A 15,295-nucleotide genomic window follows, 5' to 3' on the forward strand; every position below is an offset into this window, starting at 1 on the left:
TTAACAGGGCTAACTTCGAAGAACTTATAGATAAGCTAAGAAAGACTTAAATTAAAATTAAAATTAAAATTATTACAGATAACTTATAACATATTACGGATATCAGCTAACCAATAAAAGTCTAAAGCTCGGATTTATGACCTAACTAACAGTATAAAGTCTAACTAACTAGGAGGATTTATGGTTACGGCATCCGACATCTAGCATCTTGGAGTATGAAATGAGTAAGTTAATCCCTAAGGGGGAGACCTTTAAGTGAAGGCTTTAGTGAAAAGCCAAGTTTTGAGCTTCTTTTTGAACGCTCGACTACAAGTTTCTAGACGAAGGTCCGTGGGGAGTGCATTCCAGTGAGAGGGGCTGGCAGTCGAGAAAGCTCGTTTCTTGAGCAGTGACTTGGCTGGAGGTGCATATAAGGTGCCTAAATAGCTGGTTCTGATGGGTCTCAGTGATGCGTGAGGACGAAGTGGGTCGCTCAGATCTAGCGATGTTTGTGAATGAATGGTCTTGTGTGTTATGGTTAGTACTTTGAATATGATTCTAGATTTAATGGGGAGCCAGTGAGGGTTCTTTAGAATAGGTGTGATGTGTTCACCTCTATTAGAGTTGGTTAGAATCCTGGCAGCTGAGTTTTGCAACATTTGTAGTGGTTTGGTGGTGACAGCTGGGAGGCCAATTAGCAGAGAGTTGCAATAATCAATTTTTGAAAAAAGAATTGTTTGGAGGACTGTTCTAAAGTCCTGAAAATGGAGGAGAGGTTTCAGCTTTTTCAATATGTGTAGCTTGTGAAAGCATTCATTCGTAGTGTTTTTGACAAATTGTTTGAGATTCAGCCTATTGTCAATAGTAACGCCTAGGTCTCTTACGTGTGTGTGGGAGGTCCTTAGCGGTGTGATTAGATTGTTGGTGGCCTGAAAGTTGTCATCAAGGGTGATCAGTATGAGCTCCGTTTTTGAAGTATTGAGAACTAAGTTGAGGCTAGTGAGGAGGGAGTTTATGGACTGTAGACAATTGTTCCAGTAGTTGATGGTGTTGGAGATAGATTCAGTGATTGGCAGCAGGATCTGGACGTCATCGGCGTATATGAAGTGTGTGATCTTTAGACTTGAGAGCAGATGACATAGAGGGAGAAGATAGATGTTAAACAGGGTTGGGGAGAGAGATGATCCTTGAGGGACTCCGAGAGTGGACTTGACCGGGTGAGAATCCTTGTTGCTTATTCTGACCTTGTATGTCCTGTTGTTAAGGAATGATCTGAACCATTCGAGGGCTGAACCAGAGATGCCTATGTCTGAGAGCCGGGAGATGAGGATAGAGTGCTTTACGGTGTCAAATGCTGCAGATATATCGAGAAGTGCCAGGAGATAGGGGGTCTTTTTCTCCAGTCCAGAGAGTACTCTGTCTGTCAAAGAGATTTAAGAGGGATTCCGTACTGAGGGATTTGCGGAATCCGAATTGCGCTGTTGTGAGAATCTTGTGATCTTCTAGGAATTCCGACAACTGTTTGTTGACTATTCTCTCCATAATTTTGGCTACAATCGGTAGGTTAGCAATGGGGCGAAAATTGGCTGGGTCTGCTGGGTTCAAGTTTGGTTTCTTGAGGAGAGGTTTGAGGGTGGCTATTTTCAGCATGTCAGGTACTAATCCTTGGGTTAGCGAACAATTGATGATCTCTGCTAAGGGCTTTGCAATGATGTTTGGGATGGTGAGTAGTAATTTAGATGGAATGGCATCTATTGGATGAGTGGAGGGTTTCATTTTCTTGAGAATCGATACAATTTCGAGTGAGGAAGTGGGTTCGAAGGAATCTAGGTTTGCTTACTGGCTGGAGGGGGGAGAGAAGAGGGAAGGAGGTTCTATATTGTGCGTAGCCAGAGGTGTTATTAGCTTAAGGATTTTGTTTTCGAAGAATTGTGCCAGTTCAGTGCATCTGGATTGAGCCTGATCGTCAGGGATAACTGAGGAGGTGGGTTTTGTGAGCTCTGAGACATATGAGAACAGCGCTTTGGCATCAAAGGAGAAGTTGTGAATTTTGTGGGCATAAAAATCTCTCTTTGTGTGAAGGATGATGTTTCTGTAACTGTGCATGAGGGTTTTGTATTCATTTAGTGTGGCGTTGGATGGTCTCTTTCGCCATGTGTGTTCCTTTTTTCTCAGTTCTAGTTTAATGTTTTTTAGTTCTTGTGTGAACCATGGTTTTTTGTTTTTACAGGATGGGTCGAGCTCTTTACATAGAAACATAGAAACATAGAAATGACGGCAGAAGAAGACCGAATGGCCCATCCAGTCTGCCCAGCAAGCCTCACACATTTTTTCTCTCATTCTTATCTGTTACTCTTAGCTCCTTGTTTTATTCCCCTTCCACCCCCACCATTAATGTAGAGAGCAGTGATGGAGCTGCATGCAAGTGAAATATCTAGCTTGATTAGTTAGGGGTAGTAGGGGCAGTAACCGCCGCGATAAGCAAGCTACACCCATGCTTATTTGTTTTACCTAGACTATGTTGTACAGCTCTTGTTGGTTTTTTTTTTCTTCTCCCCTGCTGTAGAAGCAGAGAGCCATGCTGGATATGCATTGAAAGTGAAGTATCAGGCACATTTGGTTGGGGTAGTAACCGCCGTAACAAGCCAGCTACTCCTCGCTTTGTGATTGCGAATCCTTTTTTTTCTTCACCCCTGTCGTTGAAGCTATGCAGGATATGCGTGAAGCATCAGTTTTTTGTTTTTGTTTTTGTTTTGTTTTTTTTTTTTTTCCCCCTGCCGTTGAAGCAGAGAGCTATGCTGGAAATGCGTGATGTATCAGTCTTTCTCCCATGCCGATGCAGCAGAGAACCATGCTGGATATGCATGGAAAGTGAAGTATCAGGCACATTTGGTTTGGGGTAGTAACTGCCGTAACAAGCCAGCTACTCCCCGCGTTTTGAGTGCGAACCCTTTTTCTTCTCCTTTGCCGTTGTAGCAGAGAGCTCTGCTGGATGTGTGAAGTATCAGTTATTCTTCTCCCCTGTCATTGAAGCAGAGAGCTATGCTGTATATGCATTGAAAGTGAAGTATCAGGCATATTTGGTTTGGGGTAGTAACCGCCGTAACAAGCCAGCTACTCCCCTCTTTATGAGTGCAAATCCTTTTTTCCATTACCTCTTGCTGTTGAAGCTTAGAGCGATGTAGGAGTCACAGTAAGCATGTGTATGTTTATTTAATAAGGGTATTGTGTCAATAGCCATCATTCTGGCGAGTCACCCACTCTTCATTGGTGGCCTCTTGACTTTATGGATCCGCAGTGTTTATCCCACGCCCCTTTAGTTTTTAAGGGGCATAGTTCTTCTGCTACCTTGTTTGTGATGCTATGCCATGTAGAGATGGCTGTTTCTGTGTCAAAAAGGTCGAGGTTAGAGATTTCTGATGAGAGGTGGGAGGTTAGGTCTTCCATGGAGCAAGAGTTCCTGTAGTGAATAGTGGTTTTGGTGGTTGTTGACACCAGGTTGTCCCTGATACAGAGATCCGTTGTGATCATTAGATGGTCTGACCATGGGATAGGGGAGCAAAGCGGCATGGAAGATGGTGAGAGGCCAGAATTTATAAATATAAGGTCCAGTGTGTGTCCCGCTTTGTGCGTGGGACTTTTAACGATTTGTGAGAAGCCCATAGCCTTGAAGGAAGATAATAGCATTTCGCAGTTGGAGGATAGGGGAATCGCATCAATGTGAAAGTTGAAGTCTCCCAAGATGACTGCTGGGGTATCATTTTTGATGTGTTTGGCTGTGAGTTCGATGAGTGGAGATGGATCTGAGTCTAGGAGGCCGGGCGGGGCGTAGAGTAAACAAATTTGGAGTTGTTTTGAGCTAAAGAGGGCAAATTCCAGACAGGAGGTATGTATAGTGATCTGTAGGGATAGTCTCAGCTCATTTTTTTCAGCTAAGCAGAGACACCCCCCCCCCTCTTTTTTTAGGTCTAGGTATTGAATAGATGTCATAGAGGTGACGGGGTAATTGATTGATAAGGGCTAGATCTGTGGGTTTTTACATTATTTTGTTACATTAGTAACAAAATAATTGGATACACACTGCTACTAGGCTAACAAACATTTTAAGATGCAACTTTAAGGAGTCCTAAAGTCCATTCATCAACCAGTGTTCTATAAAGCTGATGTACTTTATCCAAAGGAGAAAGCAAATGTTGCTTACCTGTAACAGGTGTTCTCACAGGACAGCAGGATGTTAGTCCTCACATATGGGTGACAACACAGGATGGAGCCCAATCACGGAAAACTTCTGTAAAAGTTTCCAGAACTTTGACTGGCCCCTACTGGGCATGCCCAGCATGGCACTAACCCTGCAGCCAGCAGGGGTCCCCCTTCAGTCTTATTTAAAAGCTACAGGCAGTGCCGAAAAATAAAATAATAAACATTACGAACCCTACACCGCGGGGCGGCAGGCGGGTTTCGTGAGGACTAACATCCTGCTGTCCTGTGAGAACACCTGTTACAGGTAAGCAACATTTGCTTTCTCACAGGACAAGCAGGATGGTAGTCCTCACATGTGTGAATACCGAGCTGAGGATGTCCGAACAGGCACCAAATGTACCCAAAGGCGTGCAACAGGCACAACAACTGGAGTGGAATTTGGTAGAGGGCATCCTGAACCCCACCAGGCAGGCGGAAGGGTGTAGAAACGTCACGTTGTAAATAGGTTACGAAGGACAGACTGGCCGAAGATGGAATCTTGTCTTCCGGCTTTGTCCAAGCAATAGTGGGTTGCAAAGATGTGGAGAGAACTCCAGGTTGCAGCCCTGCAAATGTCAGGAAGCGGCACCAATCGCAGGTGTGCCTCTGAAGTCGCCACGGCCCTCACAGAGTGTGCGTTAACACGGTCTTGAAATGGAATGCCCGCTTGCTGATAGCAAAAGGATATGCAGTCTGCCAACCAGGAGGAGAGAGTCTGCTTACCCTCAGGCTTCCCTAACTTATTAGGGTGGAAAGAGACAAACAATTGAGTGCTTTCCCTGTGGGCAGCTGTACGGTCTAGGTAGAATGCTAGACCCCTTTTACAGTCAAGGGTATGCAGAGTCTGTTCTGGATTGGCATGTGGCCTGGGAAAAAAAGGTAGGTAGTATGATGGATTGATTGAGATGAAAATCCGAAACTACCTTAGGTAAGAATTTAGGGTGAGTGCGGAGTACCGCCCAGTCCTGCAGCAGTTTAGTGTAAGACGGATAGATAACTAGGGCTTGTAATTCACTAACTCTGCGAGCTGAAGTGATAACCAAACACAAAATCACTTTCCATGTGAAATATCGAAGTTCACAAGAGTGAAGAGGCTTGAATGGTGGTTTCATGAGCCGACCCAAAACCAGATTAAGGTCCCAAGAAGGGGCTGGAGGACGTAGTGGAGGTTGATGTGGAGCAAGCCCTTCAAAAAACGTGTTACAAGGGGTTGTACTGATATAGGAACATCCCCGACACCTTTATGGAAGGCAGCTACCGCACTGACATGCATTCTGATGGAAGAAGTCTTAAGACCTGACTCTGATAGATGCCAGAGATAGTCCAGAAACTTCGGGATTGGACAGGAAAAGGGGTCAAGGGACTGAGAAGAGCACCGTGACATGAACCTTTTCCATTTGTAAGAGTAAGATTTTCTCGTGGAAGGCTTCCGTGAAGCAATCAAGACACGGGAAACTGGTTCAGAAAGGTTAAGTGACTGAAGGATTAACCTTTCAACATCCATGCCGTCAGGGACAAGGCTTGAAGATTGGGGTGGCGTAGGCACCCGTCGTTTTGGGTGATCAGAAGCGGGTCCTTTCCCAAGGGAATGTGCCTGCGAATGGAGAGATCCTGCAGTATTGGAAACCACACTTGGCGTGGCCAGTGAGGTGCTATCAGGATCATGGTTCCCTTGTCCTGACGTAACTTCACGAGAGTCTTCGAGAGAAGAGGAAGTGGAGGGAATGCATAGAGCAGACCGGTTGCCCATGAGAGGGAGAATGCGTCTCTGGGCTGAGAGTGTTTGCTGCGAATGAGAGAGCAGTAGTTCTCTACTTTGCGGTTTTGAGGAGACACAAAAAGGTCTATCTGAGGATATCCCCATTGTTGGAAGATGGAGTTTGCTACTGAGGGGTTGAGAGACCACTCGTGCGATTGAAAGACGCGACTCAGCTTGTCTGCCAACACATTGTCCACTCCCGGCAAGTAGGTGGCCATGAGGTACATCGAATGGGAGAGCGCTTCTGCCCAAATCTGTGCAGCTTCCTGACACAGAAGGAAGGAGCCTGTGCCTCCCTGTTTGTTGATGTACCACATGGCCACCTGGTTGTCCATCTGAATCAGGATGACTTGATTTCAGAGGCGATCCTGGAAAGCCCTGAGAGCATATCTGATTGCTCGAAGCTCCAGGAAATTTATTTGGTGTTTGGCTTCCTCTGGAGACCAAGATCCTTGTGTTTGCAGATTGGCCACATGGGTTCCCCAGCCGAGGTTGGAAGCGTCGGTGGTGAGCGTGATTTGAGGGCCTGGAGCCTGGAAGGGCAAGCCCTGGAGGAGATTGATCTGATTTTTCCACCAGGCGAGAGACAGACGGAGTGAGTCTGTGACATGGATAACGGTTGACAGGGGCTGAATGGATTTATTTATTTTTATTTATTTTATTTGTGCTTTTCTATACCGGCATTCACGGTTGGTCGTATCATGACGGTTTACATAGAACAGGGGGTGAGCAATAAATTATAACGTACAGAATTATAACCTGAGTATAAACAGTACGAACTGTAACAAGTGCAAGGAAAAAAGAAGTTACAATAAACAGGGATGATTCGAACTGGGAGTAAAAGAAGAAGATAGTAGCTGTTTAACATAAGTGATAGAACGTTGCAGTAACTAGTGATGTCTGGATCAGTTTGAAGGAGGATAATCAGTAAGGCTCAGTTTGATGGAGGATAATCAGTAAGGGTCCGGGAATGCTTTCTTGAATAACCATGTTTTGAGTCTTTTTCTGAAGGTTGGAAGGCAAGGTTCTTGTCGTAGTTCTAGGGGGATGGAGTTCCATAGTGGGGGTCCTGCTGTGGAGAAGGCCCGATCTCTCAATGTTATATGTTGGGTGGTGTTGGCGTGTGGTACCTGAAGATATTCTCTGTACGCTTCTCTAATGGGTCTGGAGGAGGAGTGTTTTTTGAGAGTTATTTGTAGATAGAGTGGAGCAAGTCCATGGATAGATTTGTAGATTGTGGTGAGGGACTTATGGATTATTCTGTAATGGATTGGCAACCAATGAAGGTCTTTGAGGACGGGCGTAATGTGGTCTCTTCTCCTCTTGTTTGTTAAGATTCTGGCTGCAGTGTTCTGTATCATTTGGAGAGGTTTAGTATGGGATGATGGAAGACCTAGTAAGATAGCGTTACAGTAGTCTATCTTAGCGAAGATTATTGCTTGCAGCACTGTTCTATAGTCATGGAAATGAAAGAGGGGTTTTATTCTTTTTAATACATGTAGTTTGTGGAAGCAGTCTTTAGTAGTTTGGTTAATAAATGATTTTAGGTTTAGCCGGTTGTCTATAGTGACTCCTAGATCTCTTACTTTTGAGATTTGCAAGTTGGCTGGCGGGTTCATAGTGATATTGCAGTTTTCTGGAGAGATGAGCAGGAATTCGCTTTTTGATGAGTTTAGAATTAAGTTTAAGCTGGAGAGGAGGCCATTAATTTCTTGAAAACAGTTTTCCCAAAATTCCAGAGTTTTAGTGATGGATTCTTTGAGGGGGATCACGATCTGGACATCGTCGGCATATATGAAGTGTTTTAGGTTCAATTTGTTTAGCAACTGGCAAAGCGGGAGAAGGTAGATGTTGAAAAGTGTTGGTGAGAGTGAGGAGCCCTGAGGAACTCCTAGTGAGGACGGGTATCTGTGGGATTCTTTGTTGTGGATTCTAACCTTGAACCCTCTGTTCTCTAGGAATGTCTTGAACCAGGTTAGTGCTGTTCCTGTAATGCCGATGTTCACCAGCTGGTTTAGTAGTGTGGATTGAGTCCATTGTGACCTTAGAGTCCAGTGCATGAGTCTCATGGCCAAGCGGGCTATTGGTGTGATGTGGACTGAGGACGCCATGTGTCCCAGGAGAATGAGAAATTGGCGTGCAGTCGCAGAGTGCTGAGACCGTAGCTGGTGAGCAAGAGACACAAGAGTTAGTGCTCGCTGTCGAGGCAGGAAAGCCTTTGCCTGCAAGGTGTCCATGTCTGCCCCAATGAATGACAAGGTTTGAGATGGGACTAAAATGGATTTGTTGTAGTTGACGAGAAATCCTAATGAAATTAGAGTGTGTAAGGTTAGATTGAGGGATGACAGAGCAGCTTGCTGAGTGGGAGCCCTGACTAACCAGTCGTCTAGGTAGGGGTAGACATGAACACTTTGGGTTCTGAGGAAGGCTATAACTACTACGAGGCATTTTGTGAAGACTCGTGGAGCAGACGCTAGGCTGAATGGAAGCATTTGGTATTGATAGTGCTTAGGGCCTACTAGAAGCATCAGGTATTTGGGATGAGATGGAGTTATCGCAATATGAGTGTATGCGTCCTGGAGGTCTAGAGAACAGAGCCAGTCTCCTCTTTGTAGAAGAGGGAGAAGCGAGCCCAAGGTTACCATTTTGAACTTCTCTCGCTGTAGGTACTTGTTGAGGGCCCATAGGTCCAGAATAGGATGAACACCTCCCGATTTTTTGGGGATTAGAAAGTACCGGGAATAGAACCCTAGGCCGTGCTGAGAGCAGGGTACAGGTTCTATTGCCTTGGACTGGAGAAGGAGGGAGACCTCTTGATCCAGAATGATGGAGTGATCGGATGTTCTCCGCATCGGTAGAGGTGGGGAGTCCGGTAGTACGGAGAGAAAGTTCAGATGGTAACCCTGAGCAATTATCGCCAGTACCCATTGGTATGAGGTGATTTGAGTGCCATATTTATTTATTTATTTATTTATTTAAGGTTTTTCTATACCGACGTTCGTTAGATATTTCACATCGGTTTACATTATAACATAAACAGCAGCAACAATTTGTTTTTACAAGGAACGAAAGAACTTAAACACAGTATGTTGAGGCTACAGGGGGGAAAAAAGAGAACTTAACAACATAAATTGTGGCTACATGGGAAAAAGGATAAAGGGGAAAAAACTTGGGAGATCCAATCAACAAGGGTATAGATGGTTGAGGGTAGTGGGAGCTTGAGGGAGTTTGGTTAAGGTAAGGGAATATATATATTTTAAAGAGAGAAAAAATATGGGGGAGACGGGTTACTATTTACAAGCGGAATAGAAATTGAATTAAAAAATTCAATAATTTATTATATCTTATAGAGATGTTGGCAGTTAGGGGGTGGGTAAAGCGAGGAAGAGTATGTATGAGATAGATTAGGTGTATGCTTGCAAAAACAGCCAGGTTTTTCGTTTTTGTTTGAATTTTTGAGAGCTAGATTCTTGCCTGAGATCGGGGGGTAGAGTACTCCAGAGTGTAGGGCCTGCGATGGAGAGGGCTCGCTCTTTGGTGGAATTGTAGTGGGTAAGCTTGGGTGAGGGTGTGTTGTGTGTTCCATATGTTGTGGAAGTGGCACAATCGACCTCCCACTGGTATGTGAGGCAGTGGAATCTGGCTGCTGCTCTCTAGGTGGAAGTCAAAAACCTGAAGCAGGCCCTGGTTGAGGAGCTGCTTGTGGCTTTTGTTTACGTGTTTGACGAGACTGTGCTATTTGAAAAGGTCTAGTGGCACGGGATCTGGCTGGTGGCAGATAGGATTTCTTTGGGCGGAAGAATGACTTTTAGAGTCCTTCCTGAAGGGCTGCTTAGAAGAATAGTCGGAAGGCATCAGAGAGAGCTGTCTTAAGGTCTCATGATGAGAGTTCCGCCACCGTCCGTTGAATCTGTTCGCCAAACAGATTATCTCTGAGACAAGGCATGTCGGATAATCTGTCTTGTACCTCAGGGCGAAGGTCAGAAGACTTGAGCCAGGCCCACTTTCTCACCGAAACAGCAGCTGCAGATACTCTAGTAAAAGTATCAAAGATGTCATAAGATGTTCTGATCTCATGCTTGCCTGCCTCAAAACCCTTGTTTACTAGGGTTTGTAGCTGTTCTTGAAATTGCTGAGGCAGGGAGTCCGACAAGTCTTGTATCTGTTTAAAAATGACCCTGTTATATTGGGTCATATAGAGGTGATAGGCGGCAATCCGGGAGATGAGCATTGACCCTTGAAAGACTCGGCAACCCATGGCATCTAGGAACTTCTGTTCTTTGCCAGGGGGAACAGAAGAGTGAGGCTTTGACCTCTTTGCTCTCTTCTCTGCAGACTCCACCACTACAGAGTGGTGATCCAATTGTGATTTCTGAAAGCCTGGAGCTGACTGCACCAAACAGGTAGTGTCAATTTTCCTGTGGACTGGAGCCAGGATGTTCCCAGTTCTTCTTCAGGAGATCCAGAAGAACCTGGTGGATAGGAATGGAGGTTATTACCTTGGGGGCATCCAGGAATTGGAGCAACTCCATCATCTGATGCCTATCATCCTGTTCAGTCTGCAATTGGAAGGGGACCAATTCAGACATTTCCTTCACAAAATTTATAAAGGAGAGGTCCTCTGGAGGAGAACGCTTCCTACTTTCAGTGGGTGAAGGTAAATCATCGGTGTCTGTAGAGGAATCATCAGTCCAGGTGTCGTAAGGATCAGCATCTGTCCCTCTAGGAACTAGAGGGGGACAGGGTGGTGGAATACCTGAAGGTCCTGGTCTAGGCTCCAAAGGAATCGGAGGAAATATCAGAGGCACCGGTGCAGGCATCGATGGATGGCTCGGTGGCACCGACGGACATATCGGCACCGATGGTTGGATCGGTGGTGAGGGACATATCGGCATCAATAGCTGAGGCAGAACTCCCGATGGAGGGATGCAAAATGGTGTTTCTCCTCCCAATGACAATGTAAGCGGGGAGGGCACCGGTGCCATCGGAGACCCTGGATCCATCGGTGGAAGAGCGGCAATGAGCGCTTCCATCCTGGAAAGCAGCGGTACCAACGCTGCCGGAATCGGGTCAGTGGACGGTTCCGCAATTGGTACCGGTGTCGGTGCCAGAGGCACCTGGAGTCATTGCATCACCTTGTCGATGGCCTCCTGAACCATCCGGTCCAGTTCTTCTCGGAGACCTGGAGCAAGCAGCCCCGGCTCTGGAACAGAAGAAGGAGGCAGAGGCATAGCTGGAGGGACCACCATTAAAGGCGGAGTCGCGGCTCCTGATCCCCTGTCGGGTGAGGGTTGCCTTGGTGACCCAGTCGCAGAAATGGCCGGTGCCTTTTCTGGACGGGGTTTCTTCAGCGGCTCGGACGATGGCGAGGTCGATGATTTCGCTCCCTCGATGGTCCGAGACTTACGATGTTGATGGCGATGTTTGTCTCCACGATCCCCTCGGTCCTGAGGGGGAATAGCGGGTGTCGAAGGCCGAGAAGTCGTCGATGCTGGGCGGTCACCGGCCGGTGGTCGATGCTGGTACAAAGTCGACGGTGCCGGCTCTGACGATGTCGATGCAATGGACGGAGTCGGGGTTTGAGCATGGAAGAGAAGTTCCATCTTCTCCATTCTGGCCTTGCGACCTTTTGGTGTCATTAGGGCACATTTGGTGCCTGTCAAGACATCGTGCTCACGTGCTAGACACATAACACAGACTTTATGGGGGTCTATGATGGACATGTCCAGGCGAGTACAGTCCGGGCACCAACAGAACCCTGACGCCATGGCCATGGAAATAAATCGAGCCACGGTATGGTCGACGGCCAGTAGGCCACGAGGGCCAAACTCGACGGTAATCGACAGAAAGCAGGTAAAAACTTACCGGAGTACTGCGGTCTGAAAAAAGTTAAAGGAGGGACCCCTGTGGGGCAAACTTACTTTTAGTAATTCCGTGAGGAAAATTTCTGTCAGGAATCTCTGCAGAGCTCCTTTACCGCGAGGCTACTGCTGCGCGGAAAAAAGAAGACTGAAGGGGGACCCCTGCTGGCTGCAGGGTTAGTGCCATGCTAGGCATGCCCAGTAGGGGCCAGTCAAAGTTCTGGAAACTTTGACAGAAGTTTTCCATGATTGGGCTCCATCCTGTGATGTCACCCATATGTGAAGACTGCCATCCTGCTTGTCCTGTGAGAAAAGAACAAATTGTGAATACAGGATGTAGATCCACGGTGTCTCATTTATACAGTCTCAAAAGGAATAACAAATAGTATTAAGATGCTCTATTGTAAAGGTGCTGTCAGCTCATTGTTTCGACACTCCACCCCCCCCCCCCCAAAAAAAGGAACTTTAATAGCCTCAAAAGTTTAACATTGCAAGAATAGGGAGAATGCTTGACATGAGAAAAGGATTAAGAGGGACAAAAGATTTACAGTGTCCTGGAGGGAGAAGGGGACAGGTTGGAGAGGAAGGGCTTCAGAAGTACACAGGACCACCCAGGGAAGGTAACGTTTAAACTAGCGTGCGGGCACACATGTACACACACATTTGTCGACTTGCGCCCAGTGATGTGGCCATTTTATAACATAGGCGTGTATATGCACATATGTTATAAAATAGCCTGACTGCATGCAATTTTAAGTGGATGCACACCTACCCGCGCAAATGTCACTTCTACCACGTAAATGGGGGGGATTTTAAAAGACATGCATGCTGACGGCACTACCAGGTTTCACAGTTTGTTCCCAGTTCGGCCAGGTAAGAACTAGGACTTCCAAACTCCCCTAGTTTAATAGCCTCCTTTTTCCTCTGTTAGCTCCTACCTTTAAAACCCCACTGATTTGCCTATATCTTTTTGTTTTACTACTTACATACTTACTTCATAGAAGTAAAGTTATGCGGTAGGGGATCCTGGCGCGCATCTGTGCCCCACCCAGACCACACCCTGCCCCATTTCAGACCTTCTCATGTGTGCGCATAGTGGCAAGTATGCACATAACAGGCACCTTTTAAAATCCGCTCGGCATAGGCTGGCCCAACATTGTTGCGTATCTCCCAGTTTTGGCGTGCGCCGGGCTTTTAAAATTCACATTTAAGTGGGGAGACTTGAGAAAGAAAGAGAGGAATAGGCAAAGGTAGTACTCATAAGACAGAGAGAAATTGGGAAGGAAAAACATATATAAACTAGGGACAGGAGTAAAAAGAAAACTGGGGAAAGAATACATGCCCAGACTAAAGAAATTAGTAGGGATGTGAATCGTGTCCTCGATCGTCTTAACGATCGATTTCGGCTGGGAGGGGGAGGGAATCGTATTGTTGCCGTTTGGGGGGGTAAAATATCGTGAAAAATCGTGAAAAATCGTGAAAAATCAAAAAAACGTAAAATCGCAAAACCGGCACATTAAAACCCCCTAAAACCCACCCCCGACCCTTTAAATTAAATCCCCCACCCTCCCGAACCCCCCCCCAAATGACTTAAATAACCTGCGGGTCCAGCGGCGGTCCGGATCGGCAGCGGTCCGGAACGGGCTCCTGCTACTGAATCTTGTTGTCTTCAGCCGGCGCCATTTTCCAAAATGGCGCCGAAAAATGGCGGCGGCCATAGACGAACACGATTGGACGGCAGGAGGTCCTTCCGGACCCCCGCTGGACTTTTGGCAAGTCTTGTGGGGGTCAGGAGGCCCCCCCCCAAGCTGGCCAAAAGTTCCTGGAGGTCCAGCGGGGGTCAGGGAGCGATTTCCCGCCGCGAATCGTTTTCGTACGGAAAATGGCGCCGGCAGGAGATCGACTGCAGGAGGTCGTTCAGCGAGGCGCCGGAACCCTCGCTGAACGACCTCCTGCAGTCGATCTCCTGCCGGCGCCATTTTCCGTACGAAAACGATTCGCGGCGGGAAATCGCTCCCTGACCCCCGCTGGACCTCCAGGAACTTTTGGCCAGCTTGGGGGGGGCCTCCTGACCCCCACAAGACTTGCCAAAAGTCCAGCGGGGGTCCGGAAGGACCTCCTGCCGTCCAATCGTGTTCGTCTATGGCCGCCGCCATTTTTCGGTGCCATTTTGGAAAATGGCGCCGGCTGAAGACAACAAGATTCAGTAGCAGGAGCCCGTTCCGGACCGCTGCCGTTCCGGACCGCCGCTGGACCCGCAGGTTATTTAAGTCATTGGGGGGGTGGGGGATTTAATTTAAAGGGTCGGGGGTGGGTTTTAGGGGGTTTTAGTGTGCCGGCTCACGATTCTAACGATTTATAACGATAAATCGTTAGAATCTCTATTGTATTGTGTTCCATAACGGTTTAAGACGATATTAAAATTATCAGACGATAATTTTAATCGTCCTAAAACGATTCACATCCCTAGAAATTAGTGAGGCAGACCCATTGAAAGAAAACCAGAAGAAACAAACAGAAAATATAGGAGAAAATACCAGGGACAAGGAAGTAAGAGGCATGCTGGAAAGACTACACAAAAGAATAAACGAGAATATAATTTTAATCTCAATTAATGTATTGATCTATAAACCAAAAGGATAAAAATAGACATAGAAATGAATGGATGAGAGTCCTAGAATAAACTAGAGTCAGGAAACAGGTAAGAAAAATTATTTTATTTTCAGAAAGAGTAATGAGTCCTGTTTACATTCAAATGTTCGAAGGCAGAGGTTCCCAAACCTGTCCTAGAGGACCCCCAGCCAGGCGGGTTTTCAGCATATCCACAATGAATATGCATGAGATAAATTTGCATGCACTGCCTCTATAACATGAAAATTTTATCTCATGCATAATCACTGTGGATATGGATATGCTGAAAACCCGGCTGGCTGAGGGTCCTCCAGGACAGGTTTGGGAACCACTGTTTTTCTGGCCTGGATTTTCTAAGTTTGCAGACCTTAGAGAATCCGGTGGTAATGGGGAGGCGAAGCGGGGGGCGGGCCTGCGAAATCCGGCAGCAATCGCAACTCCGCGGTGCGATCGCTGCCAGCTTTCGCACCCAATAGCACCACCGTGAAAGGTGCGGACTCCGTCCCAGCTCTACCTCAATTTTCAAGTGTGATCCCTTTAGAAAATGACCCCCTCTGTTACGGAATCTTAGTAAATAAATACTACAGAATATTGGGATGTCATACTATACAGCTATACATACACATTTTTTTTAATTTTTCATAGGTAAGACTCTTCTAGACTGTAAACTGCTCAACTGCTTGCCTAGCTACGTTGTCATTTTAGCGATGGATGGTAAAACTTCCCTATGATTTATGTATAGAAGTTGAGAAGTTTACCAGTGAAAAATTGCTCTTCAAACTGGATACGTTGCTAATATTTTATTTTTGTGTTTATTTTTTACTGT

The sequence above is a fragment of the Rhinatrema bivittatum genome, chromosome 7 (assembly GCF_901001135.1).
Source record: "Rhinatrema bivittatum chromosome 7, aRhiBiv1.1, whole genome shotgun sequence".
Lineage (NCBI taxonomy): Eukaryota > Metazoa > Chordata > Amphibia > Gymnophiona > Rhinatrematidae > Rhinatrema > Rhinatrema bivittatum.